The 21,639-nt window shown below is 41.2% G+C and overlaps 1 long non-coding RNA gene across 1 annotated transcript in view; it reads left to right on the forward strand.

Annotated features, from left to right (window-relative positions):
- Positions 1-1,802: 1,802 nt before the first annotated feature.
- Positions 1,803-21,639, forward strand: part of LOC147362992 (uncharacterized) — a 42,765-nt gene continuing 22,928 nt past the window's right edge. The window contains exon 1 of the long non-coding RNA XR_015136686.1: positions 1,803-1,940. This is a non-coding gene — a long non-coding RNA (uncharacterized LOC147362992). The remainder of the gene's footprint in view (positions 1,941-21,639) is intronic.

The following is a 21,639-nucleotide window of genomic DNA, read 5'->3' on the forward strand; positions in this document are numbered from 1 at the left end:
TGACCAACTATCCTAGTTTACTTGGGACTTAGGAGGTTCCCAATATGTGGGGATATTCAGTTTTCAAACCAGGAAAGCCCAAGCAGACTGGGATAAATTGGTCATCCCAAGTGATACAGAAAATAGACCACACTGAAGACTGCACTGGCAGAAATCAGTGCCACTCTTTAAGACCTACGGAGAAGGAAATAGCACCACCCCGCCTCTTCCAGTACACTTGCCTGGAAAATCCCATGGACGGAGGAGCCTGGTGGGCTGCAGTCCATGGGGTCGCTAAGAGTCAGACATGACTGAGTGACTTCCCTTTCATTTTTCACTTTCATGCATTGGAGAAAGAAATGACAACCCACTCCAGTGTTCTTGCCTGGAGAATCCTAGGGACGGGGTTACACAGAGTCGGACACGACTGAAGAGACTTAGCAGCAACAGCAGCAGATTCAAGACCTAAAGATTCAGGATGATCCCCATCATATTCCTGTTGTATTCATCAGACTGATTCCTGCAAAATCCAGGAAAATCCTGACGGATGATAGTAGACTATTGGAAACTCACCCAAATAGCAGCTACAATTGCTACTGTGACACAAGGTTGGATGCATGGTATGAAGTCATTTATCTGGCAAGTTCATTCTTTTCCATTCCTCTTGAAAAGGAGAGGATCAAAGCCAGTTGATATTCACTTTCAGTGGACAACAGTGTACATCTGCAGTCTCACCCTGGAACTCTGTTAACTCCTCCAGTCTCTGACATAGTATAGTCAAAAGAGACCTGGGCTGTTTGGTGGAAAGTGTATTGATTAATGTGTGTTCAGTCTACCCTGTTTAGCTGAAAGTCAGATCGGTTTTCTAATAGAGCTGTGGGAAGAGGAAACAGCTGCCTCCCGAGGAATGGGAATTTCCTTCACTGGGAGAGTCCCAGCATAAACCAGGTGCTTCTTGTCATGGCCATTGCAGAAAGGAGCCATGTTTCTGATGGAGGGAGTTGGAACTGTCAACCATAATATCTTCCGATTTGGAAACAGGGTGAAGAAGACTCAAGCTGGTGACACTGGGATGTCAACTTTGGAAAAATACTTTCAGGTGTTTATTTTTAATCAGAAGCCAAGAAGTACCCAAGTCCCCGTCATCTAATGGCATGAACTTAAACAGAGTAGAGAAAGTATGTCTGTCAGAAAAAGAGTTCATTCTTGGAAGTCTACTTTGAGAACATTTCAGCCTCTTCAGGTTATCTCTTGGTGAATGCCGTTCACAACCTAATGTCATTTGGGCTTTATCTCTTATTCCAATCACTTCTGTGGTGACCAGGTCAGTAAAGATTTCTAGCAGTGTCATGGGTACAACTCTCAGGCCAGTGCTATGCTCCCCATTGTGCATCTTTTCCTCTGCTGCAGTGTGGAGGTCCTTCAGGAATTGCTTGGCTCTCAAGCATGTGGATGCGGCAACTCTAGACCAATGGGCAACAGGAGCTGGTGGAGCAATGCTTTATCTCTTGCCCCTTGGTGGACAACATGGGCATCACACATGATCCCACACACAGTCTTATATAACAGGGGCCAACTCAGTAATGCATCCTTATGTTGGCTCTTTCCTGTTCTTTCTTCCTTTCCGATTGCTTCCAACTTCTGCCTCTTGAGGTCACACCTCTGGATAAACAACTTGCATGCGAGTGTTTGTCTCAGGCTCTGCTTTTGGGGAAACGAGCCTATATTCTGTAACATGATAAGGCATGTGTTATCTACCCAGTCAGATGTTACCTAGAAGTATATTGTTAGCATGCAGTCTCCACGGTGTGTGTGTGTGTGTCCTTCTGTGTTCTCACTTGTTTTCTAAGCTACATAAAACAAGGCAAAGGAGGTCAAGTTTTATTTTGAAGAAGACAGACATTGGAGGAATAGCAGCAATGAACATTCTTTGGATTGGTCCTTATCGGTTAAGCGCTGTTGTAAGTGGTTTATATGCATGATTTTACTTACTTTTTTCACTAAATCCTATGGGGAAGGTGCTATTATTGTTTCTACTCAGAGAAACTGAGGCTGAGGGAATGTTATCAACTTTCTTTAAGTAGCTTAGCTGGAGAATAGTGAAGCTGGGAGGACATCTGATTCCATTGTCTGATGTCAGAGCAGAACTCTTAAATATGAAAAACCCCAGATGCAAATCAATATTAGGCCTTGTGGGGGTGATGAATGGGGTTTGATTGCCAACATTTAATGGGCAAGTATTAGCACGGGATTGTGTACCAAGCTGATTTTTCTCAGGAGCCTGGAGAGAGTTGCCAGGCTCTGGCAGCAGAGATAGAATTTCTCATTCTCCAGGCAGGTGAGGGTCAGCAAAATGGGGCCATTTGACCTTTTATCTGGCTTTATCTGATTGCTGGAAAAGGGTGAACACTGTGATATTTATTTACGGTTATATATAATGTTTATGATTATTTATGATATTTGTAAATAGATGGCTCTGCCTGGTAATTTATGGCTGTTTCTTGTGCTTTTCATCATAGAGACGGCCTTAAAAATAATTTCAGTTTGTCATTAGAGGACAAATGGTTGGTGTTTGCTATGTCAGTCTTCAAGTAGAATCAGCTGGTGACACCTGGGAAAGAAAACAAATAGGATTAGGTAATTTACAAAAGTGCTTCATTTTTCAAAACCTTCTCACTTTCCTCACTTCTTTGTGTTATACCAAAATAGAATGTTTGTCTTAATTAGAAGAAACAGGTCATGACTCTGAAGGCAAACAGATCCATTATTCTTCAAGAAATGCTCTAATCCTCCAGCCTGAGGTCAGGCTGTGTGGATAAGGGGTGCACTGGGGGAGGGGACTTTTTAAAAAACAACAACTACTGCTGAGCAAATATTTCCTTCTCCCCATGATAATCAGCTTCCAAAGCAACCCACAAATGTCTTTCTGGAGAGTATACATGGAATCCAGACCCCGGGCCCAGTCCTGGTCCACCTGCTCAAGCTGAAGTATTTTAGGTTTAGGTTCCTGTGATGACAGCAGTCATCCACGCCATATCTGTCCCCTGGAATGGGGCTCAACAAAACCAGTGAAGGTGGGGTTTCCTTGCAATTGACTTTTGTAAAACATACAGTCATTCATACATTCTCAAGTTTGTAACAGGCATGTAAAATTTTGTCACATGGCATGGAGTTATTTGCATGAACCAACTTTATTAGTTTCCTGGGACTCTGGCCCCAAATGAGAACCACAGTGACAAGAAATATAACTTAGGAGCTCTGTGTCCTTGCTCAGCTTAAGGAGGCTTTCTGAGCATGTACTGGAGTGACAGGTGATTGAAAGATGAGCCAGATACAGGCCATGCCTTCCAGAAGCTCACAGACCAATGGAGGAGCGTGTTAACAAATATACCCCAAATAACTAAAGCCTGAGAAAGAAAGAGTCAAATTTCATCACAGGTCGAGTGCTAGAGGAGCTTAAGAAGGAGCTTATTTCCATATTAAGGATCCAGGAAGGCTTTGTAGAGTCCTTTGGATTTAACTTGAAGGGAGGATTGGATTTGAACATTCAGAGGTTGGGCTGGGAAGAACTTTCCAGAGGAAGGGTACAGTCTGTGCAAAAGCAGAAGTGAGCAAACATCAGTGTATGTGTGGACAGCAGTCTGAGAGCAGAGCAGAGTCCAAGGAAATGGGGAAAGAGAGTGCAGGGATTGATTTGCCCATTGGATGAGGGATAGTTGAGGAGCCGTGTAGATAAATTAATCCTTTGAGAGCTGGAGCTGTGAACTGTCCAAGGTCACATGGCTGGCAGTTGGCAGTAGGGTGGATTTCAGTCCCAATCTCTTGGTTCTTAGTTCATTAAGATTTTTCTTCCTCTCTTTATATTACAAAGGGTTTCTAAACTTTGCTTTTCTACCAGCTTTGTGAATAGGTTTACTCTTGCTTTTCTTCTACCCTCTTTTATCCATTAGGATACCAGCAGGTCTGAGCCAGTAAGGCTTTGGGAACAGGCATGTGTCTGTCTGGAGGTATGTGTGTGTGAGAGAGAAGGATTTGCGTACGTGCGCCTCTGCTTGATGTCTCTGTACTGAGGCCAACTGTGAATCACCTTTGGAATTTTGTTAAGTCAACTTGACATGGGCAAAAAGCCAGCACAAAGAATTTTACTTTGCCCTAAAGTGTTTTTATTTCTGGGTCTAGCTGGAGATCAGGAAATGGGGAGTGTTTCATTGACTAGGAAAGCCCTTTTTTGGGTGTTGGCTGTGTACTACTTTAGAGGAGAGATACAGAGAGAGAATGAGGAGACCTTAGAGGTCACCTGGTGTAAAGCTTTCCATGACAGCACGTGGCTTCCTCACGCAGGCTGGGATGTGCTTCTCAGGGCTAGTCCGTTGGTCAACAAATAGCAATTGAGAGCTTAGTATTTGCCGGACAGGCATGTGGCGAGGAAAGAGTGAGGCCAAACTAGCCAAGTGCCTAGCAAAGTGGAGACACTCAGTTCAGAAGTGGTAGTTTCTGTGTGGAGGGTGCTTCTGGAGGCTGAGAAACTTGGTGTTCAAGATATTCGGGTTGGAGAGGGTCAATTTCCCAGGACTTCAGCTCTGAAGATTCCCTTCTCTCTCAAAGCCCAGGTTTTCAGCTAATATCATCGTTCTTTTACAAACTTAGCGCCCGGGAAACAGCTGGAATTGCTCCAAAACCCAGATCCAGTTTTTAATTTTTCTGTTAAACCTTTTCTGTGTTTTGAAATTTTTCCTTTGGTGATTATTTTAAATGGAATCACTACTTCTTTTTCCTTTTAAAATTGGTTTTGAATTTAGCATTTCTTTTAGTTTCCCAGTTTATCTGTTCAGTTCAGTTCAGTTCAGTCACTCAGTCGTGTCCAACTCTTTGTGACCCCATGAACTGCAGCATGCCAGGCCTCCCTGTCCATCACCAACTCCCAGAGTTTACCCAAACTCATGTCCCTTGAGTCGGTGATGCCATCTAACCATCTCATCCTTTGTCGACCGCTTCTCCTCCTGCCCTCAATCTTTCCCAACATCAGGGTCTTTTCAAATGAGTCAGCTCTTTGCATCAGGTGGCCAAAATATTGGAGTTTCAGCTTCAACATCAGTCCTTCCAATGAACACCCTGGACTGATTTCCTTTAGGATGGACTGGTTGGTTCTGTTATAAAGTACCAAATAGTGAGTGGTTTAAAATGACAGAAATTTATTTTCTCACAGTTCTGGAAGCTTAAAGGGTCATGTCTCTTCCTTGCAACTTCTGGGGGCTCTTGACAGTCCATGAGATTCCTTGGTTTGTAGGTGCATCACTCAAATATTTGCCTTCTTATCACATGAACTTCTTCCCTGTGTATCTCTGTGATCACATGGCCATCTTATTAATACAAGAATTCCAGTCATTGGATTTAGGACTCATCCCAATCCAGTCTGAACTCATTTTAACAGAACTAGTTATTTCTACAAAGACTATTTCCAAATAAGGTTGCTTTCTGAGGTTCCACATAGATATCAATTTAAGGGGACATTCTTTAGCCCATTTCAGTAATCATAAAGGGATTTTGGGAAAGAAAGAAGGGTCATAGTAGATGATGAATTCACATTATTGTTTGTCTTCTGCTTTTTATCTCTCTGAACTCTAGATTTCCTGAGGTGGCTGTAAAGCTAGGCTCTAAAGAGTTAGGGAGTTGGTGATATAAGATCACTGGCATGTAGGGAATGGGCCCAGGAGGGCAGGTGTCCAGGATGGGCAGTGACATTGACTAGCTGGTTTTGACCAAACTTCAGTGATTCACTATGGTTCATTTATCCCTGTCCAGAAGGAGTTAAAAGAGAGTTCTGGCATGGCTCTGATCATTTATGACTCATGTAAATTCAAACAACTCAGAAAATCTCTCTGAGCCTATTCCCCACTTGTGAATTAGGAATAACAACAATACTTGCCTATCCTACCTGTGGAGGGTGTGGTAAAGATTGAGGGAAGGGAAACATGAGCGGTCCTTGCCTGCTTGCTGATGATCACCTCTATGCATCTAAAGTCAGGGTGACCTTTCAAAAACATACTTCAAATCCTTTTACTTCCTTCTTTTAAACCATTTAATTGCTCCTTCATATTTAGGATAAAGCCCAGACTTGTCAACATAGCTTAAAACTCCTGTAGAATCTGGCCCCAACATACATTTTCAGAGCCAGATTTCTCTAGAAGTTCTCAGTTCAGTTCAGTTGCTCAGTTGTGTCTGACTCTTTGCAACCGCATGAATTGCAGCATGCCAGGCCCCCTGTCCATCACCAACTCCTGGAGTTCACTGAGACTCATGTCCACTGAGTCAGTGATGCCATCCAGCCATCTCATCCTCTGTCGTCCCCTTCTCCTCCTGCCCCCAATCCCTTTCAGCATCAGAGTCTTTTCCAATGAGTCAACTCTTTGCATGAGATGGCCAAAGTACTGGAGTTTCAGCTTTAGCATCATTCCTTCCAAAGAACACCCAGGGCTGATCTCCTTCAGAATGGACTGGTTGGATCTCCTTGCAGTCCAAGGGACTCTCAAGAGTCTTCTCCAACACCACAGTTCAAAAGCATCAATTCTTCGGTGCTCAGCCTTCTTCACAGTCCAACTCTCACATCCATACATGACCACAGGAAAAACCATAGCCTTGACTAGATGGACCTTTGTTGGCAAAGTAATGTCTCTGCTTTTGAATATGCTATCTAGGTTGGTCATAACTTTCCTTCCAAGGAATAAGCATCTTTTAATTTCATGGCTGCAGTCACCATCTGCAGTGATTTTGGAGCCCCCCAAAATAAAGTCTGACACTGTTTCCACTGTTTCCCCATCTATTTCCCATGAAGTGACGGGACCGGATGCCATGATCTTAGTTTTCTGAATGTTGAGCTTTAAGCCAACTTTTTCACTCTCCACTTTCACTTTCATCAAGAGGCTTTTGAGTTCCTCTTCACTTTCTGCCATAAGGGTGGTGTCATCTGCTTATCTGAGGGTATTGATATTTCTCCTGGCAATCTTGATTCCAGCTTGTGTTTCTTCTAGTCCAGCGTTTCTCATGATGTACTCTGCATATAAGTTAAATAAGCAGGGTGACAGTATACAGCCTTGACGAACTCCTTTTCCTATTTGGAACCAGTCTGTTGTTCCATGTCCAGTTCTAACTGTTGCTTCCTGACCTGCATACAAATTTCTCAAGAGGCAGGTCGGGTGGTCTGGTATTCCCATCTCTTTCAGAATTTTCCACAGTTTATTGTGATCCACACAGTCAAAGGCTTTGGCATAGTCAATAAAGCAGAAATAGATGTTTTTCTGGAACTCTTTTGCTTTTTCTATGATCCAGCAGATGTTGGCAATTTGATCTCTGGTTCCTCTGCCTTTTCTAAAACCAGCTTGAACATCTGGAAGTTCACGGTTCACATATTGCTGAAGCCTGGCTTGGAGAATTTTGAGCATTACTAGAAGTTCTACCTCTTCCCAATTACCCTTCTCTGACTATTCTAGCCCACACCTGAGAGCTCACTTATATCAGTACTTGATTATAATTTGTCTTGAATTATTCTTTGATTCTTTCTTGTTCTTTCATGTAGGAAAATCTAATCAAATGAAGTATATCAAAGCACTATCAATAAAAGCAGCAAGCTCTAGCTGGGAAGTGTCACTTGATCAGCTCTTATTTTGGTGTCGCATCCTTGCTCTTTCTCTTCATAAGCTTGACCTTGTGGAGCACTACCTGAAAACCATTTCATGGACTTTAGTTCTAAATGGCAGAATTGTTCTCTCTTTCTCAGACAGCATTAAATTATGTAAAGAGTTAAAAACTAAAAATGTATAAAAACTAAAATTAATAAGTGTGTAAGTGAGTAGTGATGGTTCATAAATCTCAACAAATCTCTAAAAGGCAGAAAACATTTTGAGACTTGGCTAGTAAAACAGAGTGAATAAAGTTTAGCATACTAACGTGTACTTGGATTTTAGTAAAAGGAAAACATCCATTGCCCCCCAAATTTATAGGGAGGCTCTGTCCTTGAAGGTAGCATTCATGTCAGTAGGACTGAAAATGGAAGACAAATTGGAGCTCCATGCAACTGTTGATATCACTCCTGCTATCTTCCCTGTGCAACTCAGAATAGCCCCTTTTCTCAAGATGAACATTCTCTAAAGAAACTGAATACAGTCTTTGGAAGAGAATTGATGTTAGGATTACTGCCCTAGGTCAAAGCTCTCTTCATTATGGAATTGAGGAGTCTCCAGATGTAATGGCAGGTTCCCCACTGGTTCAAGTAAAGCAAAACCTGCTGGTTGATAAGACAAACCTTATTCACAGACCTGGTCAGCTGTTCTACTGTTTCCTTCTTAAACATGAAAAGATACTTGATGATTATCAAAGTCTTGAGCAAAGCCAGTAACTTGAAAGGGAATGGCTAAGAGAAACAACAAGAAATAGAAATAACTCAAGAGACAGAGGAAAACTTAAAAAATTAGCTTCTTCACAGGGATTTGAGAAACTTTGGTATTCATAAAACAAAAGAGAATGTTATAAAAAGGAAAAAAGAGATAAAATAAGAAAGAGCTTGTGAAACATAAGTGATGATTGCCAACAAAATAAACTATATATATAAAGATATATATATATAGATGTAAAGATTGGGAGGGGGAATGAAGGAAATCTCTAAGAACTTAAGAGTATAAAAATGAAAAAGAGAAAGAAAGAAAGGGAGGAGAGAAAGAAATAATTAGAAAGAGAATGAAAACTTAGGAGGATTAATACAGGAATAGTATCCTCTGAATAATACACTGGCTTTAATAGGGGCTTCTGAATTTACAGAGAAAACCAGAGAAGAGGAAATTATTAAATAAATAAGAAAAGAAAATTACCCAGAACAGGAGAAAGATACAAGTCTTCAGACTAAAATGACCTTCTAAGCATTGAGTATAATAAATTTAAAAAGATCCTCACCAAGACAAATAATCATAAAATTCTGTTTTATTGGAAATAAAGACAGGGTCTTAAAAGTTTCCTGAGACAAAAGCAGGCAATTTAGAAAGGAACAAGGGTCAGTGTCTTAGTTTGTTCATGCTAAGTCACTTGAGCTGTTGTGGACTGTAGCCCACCACGTTCCTCTGTCCATGGGATTTTCCAGGCAAGAACACTGGAGCGCGTTGATGTGCCCTCCTCCAGGGAATCTTCTCAACCCAGGGATTGAACTCATGTCTCTTACGTCTACCTGCGTTGGCAGGGAGGTTCTTTACCACTAGTGCCACTGGGGAAGCCCATTGTTCATGCTACTATAACAAAATGCAAGAAACTAGGGTGGCTTATAAAAACAAACATTTATTTCTCACAGTTATAGAGGCTGGAAGCCCAAGATCAAGGGGCTGGTATGGTCACATTTGGTGAGACTCTCTTCCAGGGTCATAGTTGGCCCCTACTCATTGTATTTCCAAAGTGGTGGTAGGGGGCTAAATGCACTAATTCTATTTATTAGGGCTCCAACCCTCATGACTGAAGCAACTCCCAAAGTCTCCACCTCCAAATAATATCACATTGGGCATTCTAATTTCAATATATGAATTTGAGGGAGACACAAACATTTCAGTTCAGTTCAGTTCAGTTCAGTCACTCAGTTGTGTCCGACTCTTTGCGACCCCATGAATCGCAGCATGCCAGGCCTCCCGGTCCATCACCAACTCCCGGAGTTCACTCAGATTTACATCCATTGAGTCAGTGATGCCATCCAGCCATCTCATCCTCTGTCGTCCCCTTCTCCTCCTGCCCCCAATCCCTCCCAGCATCAGAGTCTTTTCCAACGAGTCAATTCTTTGCATGAGGTGGCCAAAGTACTGGAGTCTCAGCTCAGAGACACAAACATTTAGACCATAGCAATTGATCTAACATTAAAGTTCTTAATAGCAGCACTGAGTGCTAGAAGACTTTGAGCAATTCTTTTAAAGTTCTGAGTAAAGATGGCTTTTGTAAAATTCTGTACCTAGCTAATCTATCAATCAAGTTTGAGGTCAGAATAAAAATCATTTTTTTTCAAGGGCTCAGAAAGATTAAGACCATGCCCACTGTATTAGGAACTATTAGAGAATATGTTTTAGAAAAAAGTGGAGAGGGGAGTTTGGGAAAGAATGGATTCATGTGTATGTATGGCTGAGTCCCTTTGCTGTCCACCTGAAACTATCACAACAGTGTTAATCTGTTATACTCCAAACGTTAAAAAAAAAAAAAAAAAAATCAAAGGTATGAACTAAGAAAGAGGAAGCTATGGGAAACAAAGACTCCAAGCTAGAAGAGCAACAAACAAAAATCCCATCCTGAAGCTGTGTCTCAAATCTCAGGAGAAACTAGTCCTGATGGGAGAGCAAAGACAGGGGATGCTGTGAAAGAGGTCATGGCCATGTGGAGGACAGGGGATATTATAGGATGAATTGTATACTGAGAACTTTGAAAATTATGAGGTTGTTATAATACTGCAGAAAATAGGAAAAAGGAAAAATGAATCAGAGGCTTCAGGAAAACAATTATAACACAAGTGTACAAGAAAATCTAGGTCCAAATATAAAGCCAACACACGTGAGGCATGATTTTGACCAACTGATGGAATGTGAAGAGAAGACTTCTTTTGAATAGGTGCCAGAAATATTACGTTATTTTCATGTTTTTCAACTTTTAATATTTACTCATATAAATCATGAAGGACTTAACTGGTTTCAAACAGAATATAAATATTATGTATCTTGATAATGTAAGCATTACAGGTATAGCTGACAGAGGTTGGGGAGTGGAAGAGAGGAAGAAGGAAATAGCTGTAAATAGTTGATGGAACAAGAGGTGGGCTTTAATCTGCCACTTGAAGTTCCTGATGTTGAGAGGAAGAATTGAAAATGGGAGTGTAACTAAATTGGGGTGGGTGGGGAGGAAGCAAGGTAGAGGTGATGGAGACGAGTTAAATTTTTATCCATCATAGTGGAAGTCAGTAGATAATGTCTAAGTATAATAAATCAAGAAATAGAGCTATATATCTATTATAGAGAGATTGGAAGTAACCACTAGAAGAAATAAAAATAGAAATGATTAAAAGTGCTTGGTTCTGGGAAGAAGGAATGAGTGGGGCACAGGAGAGGGTCACCAATTTTCAATGTAAGTCATTTCATATAGTATTTGATTTTTTAAACCATATACACATATTACTTACACTGCATTAAAAAAAGACATATATACACACAAAGAAAACTGCTGGATGACCTTTGAAACTTGCTTTTAGCCCTCAATTTCAATTATAATTAGCTGAAATTTCAGCTCAGCTGAATATAACTGTAATTAAAAATCTCAACTGCCTAATGGCAGACAATTAGCTGGAGCTGTCAGGAGCCAAAAAGAATGATGGGCAGCTTGAAGATTTTGCTGTAAGGCTTGGCAGCAAACTGCCAAGGATTCCCGCTCCCTGATTCTGCCTTCTTGTCTTCTAATCCCAAGGAGACAGCAGGATTTATGGCAGAATCCTTGGCTTTAGACTTCACTGCAGACCTCCTTCAGGTCTTGACTTCACCACTTATTGCCGATGAGACCTTGGACAAATTATTTAACCATTCTGATATTTTGTCAGCTGCAAAATGGGGATAACACCTGCCTTGAGGTATAATAATAAAGATTGAATAAAATAAATAGGTGATGATCACAGCATAGTGCCTGGGATACTGTAGCTATTTGATCAGTGGCAGCTATTAGAGAGAAACAACACTTTATGGTTAAAACACTATTCTGGAAAAATATAGGGCCTTTCCACTTGACAGAATTTGAAACACTGATGTGAAGTCTTCTGTTCTAGCCTTTGGAATCTGCTTGTTAGGAATAGCTAATAGGCAACACCTATTTCCCACTCTCACCCATGGAAGACATAGCTCATTGATCTCAGTATTCATTTTTTTTTTAATTGAAGTGTAGGTGATTTACAATGTTTTGTTAGTTTCAGGTGTACAGCAAAGTGATTCAGTTATACATATATATGCATATACCTGTATTAGTTTTTTGAAAAATTGAAGTGCAATTGATTTATAATGTGTTAGTTTCAAATATACAGCAAAGTGATTTAGTGACATATATGTACATGTACATATATACATTCTTTCTCAGATTCTTTTCCATTTTAGGTTATTATAAGATATTGAATAATTAAATATGGTTCCCTGTGCTATATAGTAGGTCCTTGTTTTTTAATCTGTTAATCTCAGTATTCTCATTTGCTAGATTTGAATGTGGCTGAAGGATCTTTTTCAGTATAATTTTAAAGATAACCATTAAGAATTAATCAAAATTGGAACTTGAGGTAAAAATCTATTTTTTTTTGTCTTTAACTAGATAGATAACAGATCTATTAAGATGACCAGTTATCTTTTTTATTTTTATACAATTTTAAAGGCTACTTTCCATTTACAGTTATTACAAAATATAGGCTATATTCCCCATGTTGTAGAATCCACCCCTGTAGCCTATCATACCTCGATGCTTTGTACCTCCCATTTCCTCACCCTTACATTGCCGCCCAAGCCTACCCACTGGTAACCGCTAGTTTGCTGTCTATATCTGTGAGTCAGCTTCTTTTTTTTGTTATATGCACCAATTCTTTGTGTTTTTTAGATTTCACATGTAGTGATATCATACAGTATTTGCCTCTCTCTATCCAACTTATTTCACTAGCGTAATGCCGTACAAGTCCATATATATGTATATACACACACACATGTATGTCATTTCCTATACATCTTAGGTCAATTCCATACCCTGGTTATTGTAAATAATGCTGCTATGAACATTGGGGTGCATGTATCTTTTTGAATTAGTGTTTTTTTGATATATACCCAGGAGTGAAATTGCTGAGATCAGTCATCTTGATGGCTGGGTGTCCATATGGTCACATGCAGGCAGCGACATGCATCAGTTTTCTCTGTTGATATACAGTGATTCCCCCATTGGTGCATGGAGCTTCATGGACAGGGTTGGTGTAGAAGGGCTTCAGTGACCCTGTGGAAGCTAGTATGTTTATCTAAAAGTTCATCATTAGCAGAGTAGGAACCTTGGGGGGATGAGGATTAAGTCCTGATGATTGTAGGATCATTATGGAACTGTTTGGGCTACAAGGGGATGCATCACGGGTATGTTCTCAAATGCACTTGATTTCAACGACTGCAACTTTCAGAAACCAACCAAATTCTTAGTTCTATTAACTACTTTATTACTGATTCGTCAAATGTTTGTGAATTTCTTTGCTGGGCTGCTTGCTTTCCATGCACTCTTCTCTCCAGGAGACTACCTACAGAAGGGGTGGACCAAGCCCTTTAAAGTAGCTGATCCTTAAGTCTATAGAGTAATTTCCCATTCACCCACCCATGATAGCTTCTAAACCATCATACCCAGTTTACAGACGCATAATTACATAAGATTCCATGCAGGGGAGAGAGGGTGGGGGAGGAAGGGCCTATGGCTGGTGGACTGGTGGAATCTTTTGCGAAGAGTCAAAGGTACTGCTCCTGAGGTTAGAAGAAGGCATGATTTTGAACTCACAAGAGGATGAGAGCTTTGGGCTTGGGATAGTTGTCCTTCCACTGGTGTTTATTTAAATATTATGTAATGGCTGTCTGGGCTTCTCTGATAGCTCACACTGTAAAGCATCTGCCTACAATGTGGTAGACCTGGGTTGGGAAGATCCCCTGGAGAAGGAAATGGCAACCCACTTCAGTACTCATGCCTGGAAAATCCCATGGACCGAGGAGCCTGGTAGGCTACAGTCCATGCGGTCGGCAAAGAGTTGGACACGACTGAACGACTTCACTTTCACTTTCAACGGCTGCCTCCTCTATGCTTTCTCTGAGAGAAAAACAAACAGAATCCAAAGTTGGCCCCTGAACCCTGTGACATTAGAACCAGAGAGATTCTTCAGAGGAGCAAATTTGATCTGTTACAAATAGATCTGAAGCAAAGTGCACCCTGCCCCGCAGCACCTCCATGCCCTGCACACATGCCTGCCTGGTTGGTACAAAGCCATACACTGGTGTGTGGTTCTCTTTTGTGCATCTACTCATTCCTGGCTTTCAGATGGACTGCTCTCCAAAAAGGAAACAACTTGCAAGAGGGAACACACCCACACCATTCCTGTTGGGGCGGGAGGGTTGTGTGTGGGTGGAGAGAAGGAGAGTGTGAAATCCAAAGGATGATTAAGAGAATTTGACAAAGAAAACGACTTCTTCCACCCATTTAACACCCACATTAATCCACTTGGATGATCAAATGCAAAAGACAAAGAGAATTACAACCTTTTCCAGTCCAAGAAATAATAATTATTCAGAGGAAAATCTTGGCAAAATGAATAAACCAAGCAAAAAGAGGACGGGAGAGAGAGAAAAAAAGACACACACATGCACACACACACACACACACACACACACACACACACACACACACAGAGATGGGAGAGACAGATATTGAGAGAAAAAAAGCCAACAGTTGGGTCTCTGTTTGGGCAGGCTTTGTATGTTTCACCTTCTCTCAGTTTAAAAGTAAAAAACAGAAAAGAGTCAAACTGTTTGTATGAACCTGCAATGGAAAACTAGTGATTGTACTAATCCTGATGTCCCCTTTACAGTGGCTCTCTGCCATTTTCCTGGCAGAAGTCGCAAAGGTCAGCTGAGGAGAGAGTAAATTCTCAAGGCTGTCACGTGGCAGCTGTGTCATTCTATACAAACTGCTCCTATTTATGTGCTGGGTTTTATTTTTAAAAGCTCTGCTGTCCCCTGGTAGAAGGAGGGAGTAGAAGCAGGAAGAGGTAACTTGTGAACAAGGTTAGAAGCAGAAAGTGAAAGGAAGGAGAGAAAGAAAGAGGATGGGTCCAATTTTCTTGGGAAGCATATTGTATTGTTTGGCTTGCTTGGCTCTGTTCCAGGGGCTCAATTGAAAGTGAATTTCTCTTATTGAATTCCATCCAGAGATATCATAACCTCAAAAGGCTACTATTACCCAGAGGGCTTCAGATGGAACCATTTGTGCGTGACTCTTGAAATGCAGGGAGTCACAATTGTCATTCGACAACACGAGAGCCGTCAGGCCAGCTCCTTTCAGGGTGAGGGGGATTGTTGACATAATCTGGCCTCTGTTCCCCTTCAGAGAGACCAGTTTCTCTGCTTCTCAGGCTTCTTCTTCTTCTTTTTTTTTGCTTGGCAGGTGCAGCAGCAAGAAAACCGGGGAGTTTCACAAAAACTGACGAGAATAACAACAACAAAAAAGGCTCAGAGTGATTTAAACATCAAATGCCTACCCCGTGCAGGCAGAATAAGGGGCCACAGGTCACTGTACAGGCCTTCAGGGTCCTTGGGACTAAGTTTATCTTTTTAACCAAAAGAGGCAGTGAAAATATTACAACCCGCCCCCCTCCCCCCCCCAAAAAAAACACAAAAACTAGTAGAAAACCAAATACTGTCTCAATAAAGATACTCAAAGAAGAGCAAAGGCTTTGGGAAAGCAAATCAGAGTTGACTTTCTGGTTTGTATAGATAGTTTTTTTTTTCCTTCTTTTGAACCAGAACAACAGACAGCTATATGCTGTGATAGTGGTTTCTCAAATATTTCCCATCTTGTCATCTCCCGTTCCTTCTGTTTCTCCATCCCCTCATTCCTCTTTAACTGCCTCCTTCCATTCATGGCAGCTTGGATTCCCTTTTCTTTTTCTCCCTTCCTTTCAGCATTAAGTAGTGGGAGTTGCTTTCCGAAGCTTCGCCCTGATAATAAACCTCTTGTGTGGTGACTCCACTTATTCTTAGATACACACAACCTGTTTTGAATGGGGCTATGGAGAGAAACTCAAATAGAATTAACTACTCTTTTCAGAAGTTGCTGAATACAAGCTTTGGTTCTCAAAATCAAGTTTCAATGACTGGTTTCTTTTGAACAAAGTGCAAAGGAATTCAGAATAATAAGTGTAACAAGATGGAGAAAATTTTATTCACCAGTATTCTTGAAGAAAACACCGTAGGCGTTTGGGAGAACTACTTTGATAAGCCACTTCGGCTGGGGATTAAGCCCCCAAAAGATGCTCAAGTAACAAAAGACAGTCACTCCACTGCCTCGGAAGGAGGGTGGGTCCTGTTACTTGGAGAGTCCTTTGTTTTGCTGAATTCGGTGGAGTTTTGCTGAATTCAGTGGGGTTTAGTAAGCCAGCATGGAAGAAGAGGAGGGAAGAACTGGAGGCCTGAGAGAAGAGGAAGTTCGAGTTGCAGGGTGTGGAGGGGAGAGAATCTGAGAAAAGGAGAGAGGAGACGGCAAAATGAAATGCCACAGGCTTCACAGCTAGGGTGGGTGGGGGGACTGAGTTTATTTGTTTAATATTTTAATTACAAAATTTTGAAACATATTTAAAAGTAGACAAAATAGTATAATGAATCTCCAGGTACCCATCACTATGCATGGACAGTTTCCTTTTCATCTGTATCTTCTATGTACTTCTTCCTCTCTCTCTTTTTCTTTAAATGTACTTTTTTTTTTTTTTTTTTTTTAATGCTGGGCGGTCGTCATGGCTGCGTGGGCTGTTCTCTAGTTGCGACGAGTGGGGGCTACTCTCCAGTTGCAGTGCCTGTCTTCTCTTTGCAGTGGCTTCTCTTGTTGCGGACCTCGGGCTCTAGGGAGCATGGGCTTCAGTAGTTGCGAAGTGTGGGCTCAGCAGTTGCGGCTCCCAGGCTCTACAGCACAGGCTCAATATTTGTGGCACACGGGCTTAGATGCCCCCGGGGTTTGTGGAATCTTCCTGGACCAGGGATCAAATCCGTGTTTCCCACATTGGCAGGCAGATTCTTTACCATTGAACCACCAGGGAAACCCTCCCCTCTCTCTTTTTATTCTGAAGCAGATCCAAGGGGAACTTGGAAGGAAAGAAGTATTTTTTAAAAATTTATTTTATTGAAACATAGTTGATTTTCAGTGTTGTGTTAATTTCTGCTGTACAGCAAAGTGATGCAGATTTATACATATATTCTTTTTCATCTTGGTTTATCACAGGATATTGAATATAGATGTCTGTACTATATAGTAGGACCTTGTTATTTAATCATTCTATACACAATAGTTTGCATTTGCTAACCCCAAACTCCCAATCCGTCCCTCCCCCTTGGTAACTGCAAGTCTGTTCTTTATGTCAGTGAGTCTGTTTCTGTTTGGTAGATAAATTCATTTGTGTCATATTTTAGATTCCACATATAAGTGATATCATATGGTATTTGTCTTTCTTTTGCTGACATACTTCACTTAGTATGATAATCTCTAGGTCTATGCGTGTTGCTGCAAATGGCATTATTTCAACGGGAAGAAGTATTGAATAGGGATTTTAACACAGCTTGCTGTAGTACGTTCTGCCTCTTGCACAAGCATGTGCCTTGGTCACTAATGTTTGTGTGAGTAGATTCATCCTAGAGGAAACCACGGACACACTGTTCTGACCAGGGTTTAAGCAAAGTGAAAAGTCACAACACGTGTGGACCCAGGACTTGGCTGATGAAGAATTAGCTGAGAGACCTAAGTTGTATAGATATTACAGATTTTGGCTGAAAAGAAAAGTGTGATCTAAAAAGAAGATGTTAAAATATCTGTATACAACTCTCTTTTTAACTTTTCTACTCGCCACAAATTTTAGACACACTTTCAAGTGTCTATTTACAAAGTGGCTTGATGATGGACAAAGAACACTTGACTGAGAGTTCGATCCTTGTATGACTTACTTATGAGCTATTGGGCAAATAGCCCATCTCTCCAGGTCCATTGTTTACTCATATCTGCCCTAATTCTCAGTGTTATTTTGATTGTCAAATTTGGGAAATGCAGGTAAAAGTGTTTTAAAACATGGTGCTTTATCAATATGAGCTATAGCATTAATGTTATTGAAGAAGGCAGAGCATGATTCTCCCATCAGTGCTCTAAGCCAAAAGGACTCCATCTTTTAGGTTCTCTTAAAGGATTCATGTGTTAGGATCTGAAGTCTTAACAAAAGAGTTAAGTTATTGGTTTTACCTTTAGGACATGCTTTTCTGAATGCCCTCATTTGTTGTCCAGTTGCTCAGTTGTGCTCGACTCTTTGCGACCCCAAGGACTGAAGCACGCCAGGCTTCCCTGTCCTTCACCATCTCCCAGAATTTGCTCAAACTCATGTCCATTGAGCTGATGATGCCATTGAGTCAATGATGATGTCCTCATTTGATCTTTGATTAAGAAAGTGAAAGTGAAAGTCGCTCCGTTGTGTCTGACTCTTTGAGACTTCATGGACTGTCCATGAAATTCTCCAGGCCAGAATACTAGAGTGGGTAGCCTTTCCCTTCTCCAGGGGATCTTCCCAACCCAGGGATCAAACCCAGATCTCCCGCATTGCAGGTGGATTCTTTACCAGCTGAGCCACAAGGGAAACCCCTTTGATTAAGAACCATTTCTTAATTTTTGTGTTGTTTTCCATCTGGAGAGGCTGGGAGTGTGCAAAAACAGCAAGCCTTGGTACCCGTTGTTTGAATAGTTCTTTTGGTCTCTTTTCTTTTGCATTTTACTGTAAGCAGCAAAAAGAAACCTAGTGGCCCCTTTAATATTATGGCTGAGAATCTTCTCAGCTAGATTATCCATTTCATTAGTTATATGTTCTGCTTTCCAAATTACTGCAGGGGACAGTGTTGCTAAATTTTCTACCACCATGTCTTAGTAAGGCTCTCCTTTCCCCCACTTTCCCAAAAGATGCTTTTTCTTTTCTCTGCTAGTAGCCTCCTCACATTCCAAAGTTCTTCAAACAGTGTGTTCAAGGTACTTTAAGCTCTCACTAACAATCTATTCTGAATTTTATAGCTTTGTAGCTTCTGATCACTCTCTGGATCTTTCCTGTGATCCCCTTAGTTGAGATTTTTGTTGCAGCTGAACTTCATTTCCAGGTGCCAAAATATGTATTAGTTATTAAACAGATCATCAAACTTAGCAGGTTAGAATAATAAACTTTTATTACCTCGCAGTTCCTGTGGGTCAGGAATCTCGGAGCAGCCTACGTGGGTGCTTCTGGTTCATGGTTTCTCACAAGGCTGTAATCAAGGTGTCAGAAGGGCTGCAGTCACCTGAGGGTCCTCCCAGGCCAGAGGACCAATCCCTGCTATGTGGGCCGTAGTGCTGCTCACAATGTGGTGGTTAACCTTCCTCAGAACAAGTGATCTAAGAGCACAGGAGAGAGGTACCTTACTGCCTCTTATGACCTAGTCTCAGTCACACAGTGTCACTTTTTCCTTATTCTAGGCATTAGGAGTAAGTCACATAGTCCAACCGATACTCAATGAGAGTGTATGCACAGAAGCATGAACTGCTGGAGGTCATGACCATTTGCGGGCCGTCTTGGAGACTGGTGACCACATCTATTGATAACTATAAGCTGGTTACTACATCCAGGTCATGTGATCTCCTGGAGACACCCACAGTGAATGAGACATTATCCTTGTCTCTAAGGAACTCTGAAGGAAGTTCAAGTTGTGGGGGATATAGAGAAGTAAACTGGAAGTGTCACAAGTACCATGACAAAGATACAGGGGATCTGTGAGCAATGGGGCAAGGCAGCCTAACCTAGACCAGAAATGAAGGTTCCTGTGTGGGTGAGAAAGAGGGTTCTGTGGGGGAGAATCAGGGAGAAGTAGGGACAGAAGACAGAAGACCCTGGACACCAGGCCAGGGATTTTAAACCATGCTCAGTGAGTGATAAGGAGACACTGATGTCTTTTGAGCCAAGATTGTTTGAGTCTAGATAATAGACGGTCAGGGCTTCCCAGGTCAGACACAACAGAAGCGACTTAGCACTCATGTAATAGAGGATCAATTCCCTCCCTGCCACCTTCGTTTCTTAAAAACATAGTGCTGAAACAGGTTCCTTCCTGCCTACATTTGGAAGGACCCAGGAAGAGAAGGATCTAGAATGTAGACCTCAGGACTCAGAGTTCTGTGAGCCCCAGTCAGACCATGGGCTCTGTGTAACAGGTACTGAGTCCTACTCAGGGAAAATATTCTCATAGGCTCAGTATTTTCACTGCTCATCTGATTACTGTTTAGCATCTTGTCTGATTAATGGAGCTTGCAGATGTTTGGCAGGAGAAGTTAATCAGCTATTAATCACCATAGAGTTTCTCTGTAGCTTTTCTGGAAGAGTATCTGTGTTCTAATTGAAATTGTAGTTGTTTCCTGAACGTGGGTGCAGAGAAGGGCCAGAGGTAGATAGTCGTGGGTCTCTTGTTGGGAAGGTTTGGCACAGGTACCTTGGAGTTTGTTTGGCTGCTGTTAGAAGAATGTAACTTATTTTCCTAAGCTCATGGGTGTCTAAAGAAGGCAGCCTTCAACTAGAAGAGAAGAAAAACATGGGCCATGTGGTTCTCTGTGATGAACCACAAATTGGGCACTTCAGATGGTCCTAGCTCTAGCTCTGCATCTATGCAGCCATAGCACGCTGGACAGATCTTTTAACTTCTTGGGACTCAATTTTCTTATCTTTAAAATCAAACATTTTGGGAATTTACAAAACCTGTTTCTGTAGACCACATGGCCCAATGGTTGCTTTAATGAACACAGAATTCCTAGTCAAATGAGTTTGGAAACTCTATATACTACATATGACTCTTGGAGAGTCATGACAGACACCAGTTTAACTAAGAGTGAAAATGTTGTGGCCAAATAACAAAACAAAAACATGTTTCACCTAGCACATACCCAAACGCTTTTGATCACAGAAACTTTTGTTCATTAAACATCTAGAAACACCAGCAGATTGTGTTCCTGACTCTGTTTTTCTGGTTTCTGATTCAATTTCATTACCAGCTTTCAGTTTTCTCTCCAGAAATATTCTTGTGGGCTCTTTACTGGCAAACTTCATAACCAACCCACCTGCTTCTCAGCCTTAAGATGGTCTCCTGGATTATAAACTGAGGCTCATGTCTGATTTCCCTCCCCTACTGCTAACCTATGGTGACAGGGGCTGGGGACCATGTCTCTAGTCTGCTCAGCTCCCACCCTGCCATCCATTCCTTTGTGTGGTAGCAGAATACCATGTTGGCCAGGATTACCTTTTATTGTATAAAAAGGACAATGTAATTTGGTGAGAGCTGAAGATTATTTGAAAAGTTAGCTTTGTGACTTTTGAGGATCAAATTCTGATTTTTAAATGACAACCTCATCTTGTGAATTCATTGTTTGATTCAAGATACATTGACTGCCATAACTCTACCATTCTACAAAAAGAACACATTTATTTCTGTGAGTTAGCACAATATTAGACTTTAGGGGGTCTTACTCTTTTCCTTTGGATACTACTTGTCATCTTGGAATTTATTGTTTCAATCTAAAGCAATACTGTAGGCTTGCGGCTGGAATATGCCTTTTCAGAGACTGAATGTAAATTGCCAGAATGAGGCAGCAATCTATGTAACTGTTAAGTCCTATTAGTCATGTTAAAGACCATTGATTTTGTGAGAAATTAGCTAAAACTATAGAGATCCATGTGAAATCAAAGGTTTGCAGAAATATCCAGTGGCTCATCTTCTTTGCTAACTTTCATGATGAATTTTAGGACACGAATTCTCAAGGAGGAGGAAGAGATTAAGGAATTATCCAAGTCTTAGGTAACAGTATCTGGTT

The sequence above is a fragment of the Bos grunniens genome, chromosome 11 (assembly GCF_055505025.1).
Source record: "Bos grunniens cultivar Pamir isolate PY7600 chromosome 11, Bosgru_T2T1.0, whole genome shotgun sequence".
Taxonomy (NCBI): Eukaryota; Metazoa; Chordata; class Mammalia; order Artiodactyla; family Bovidae; genus Bos; species Bos grunniens.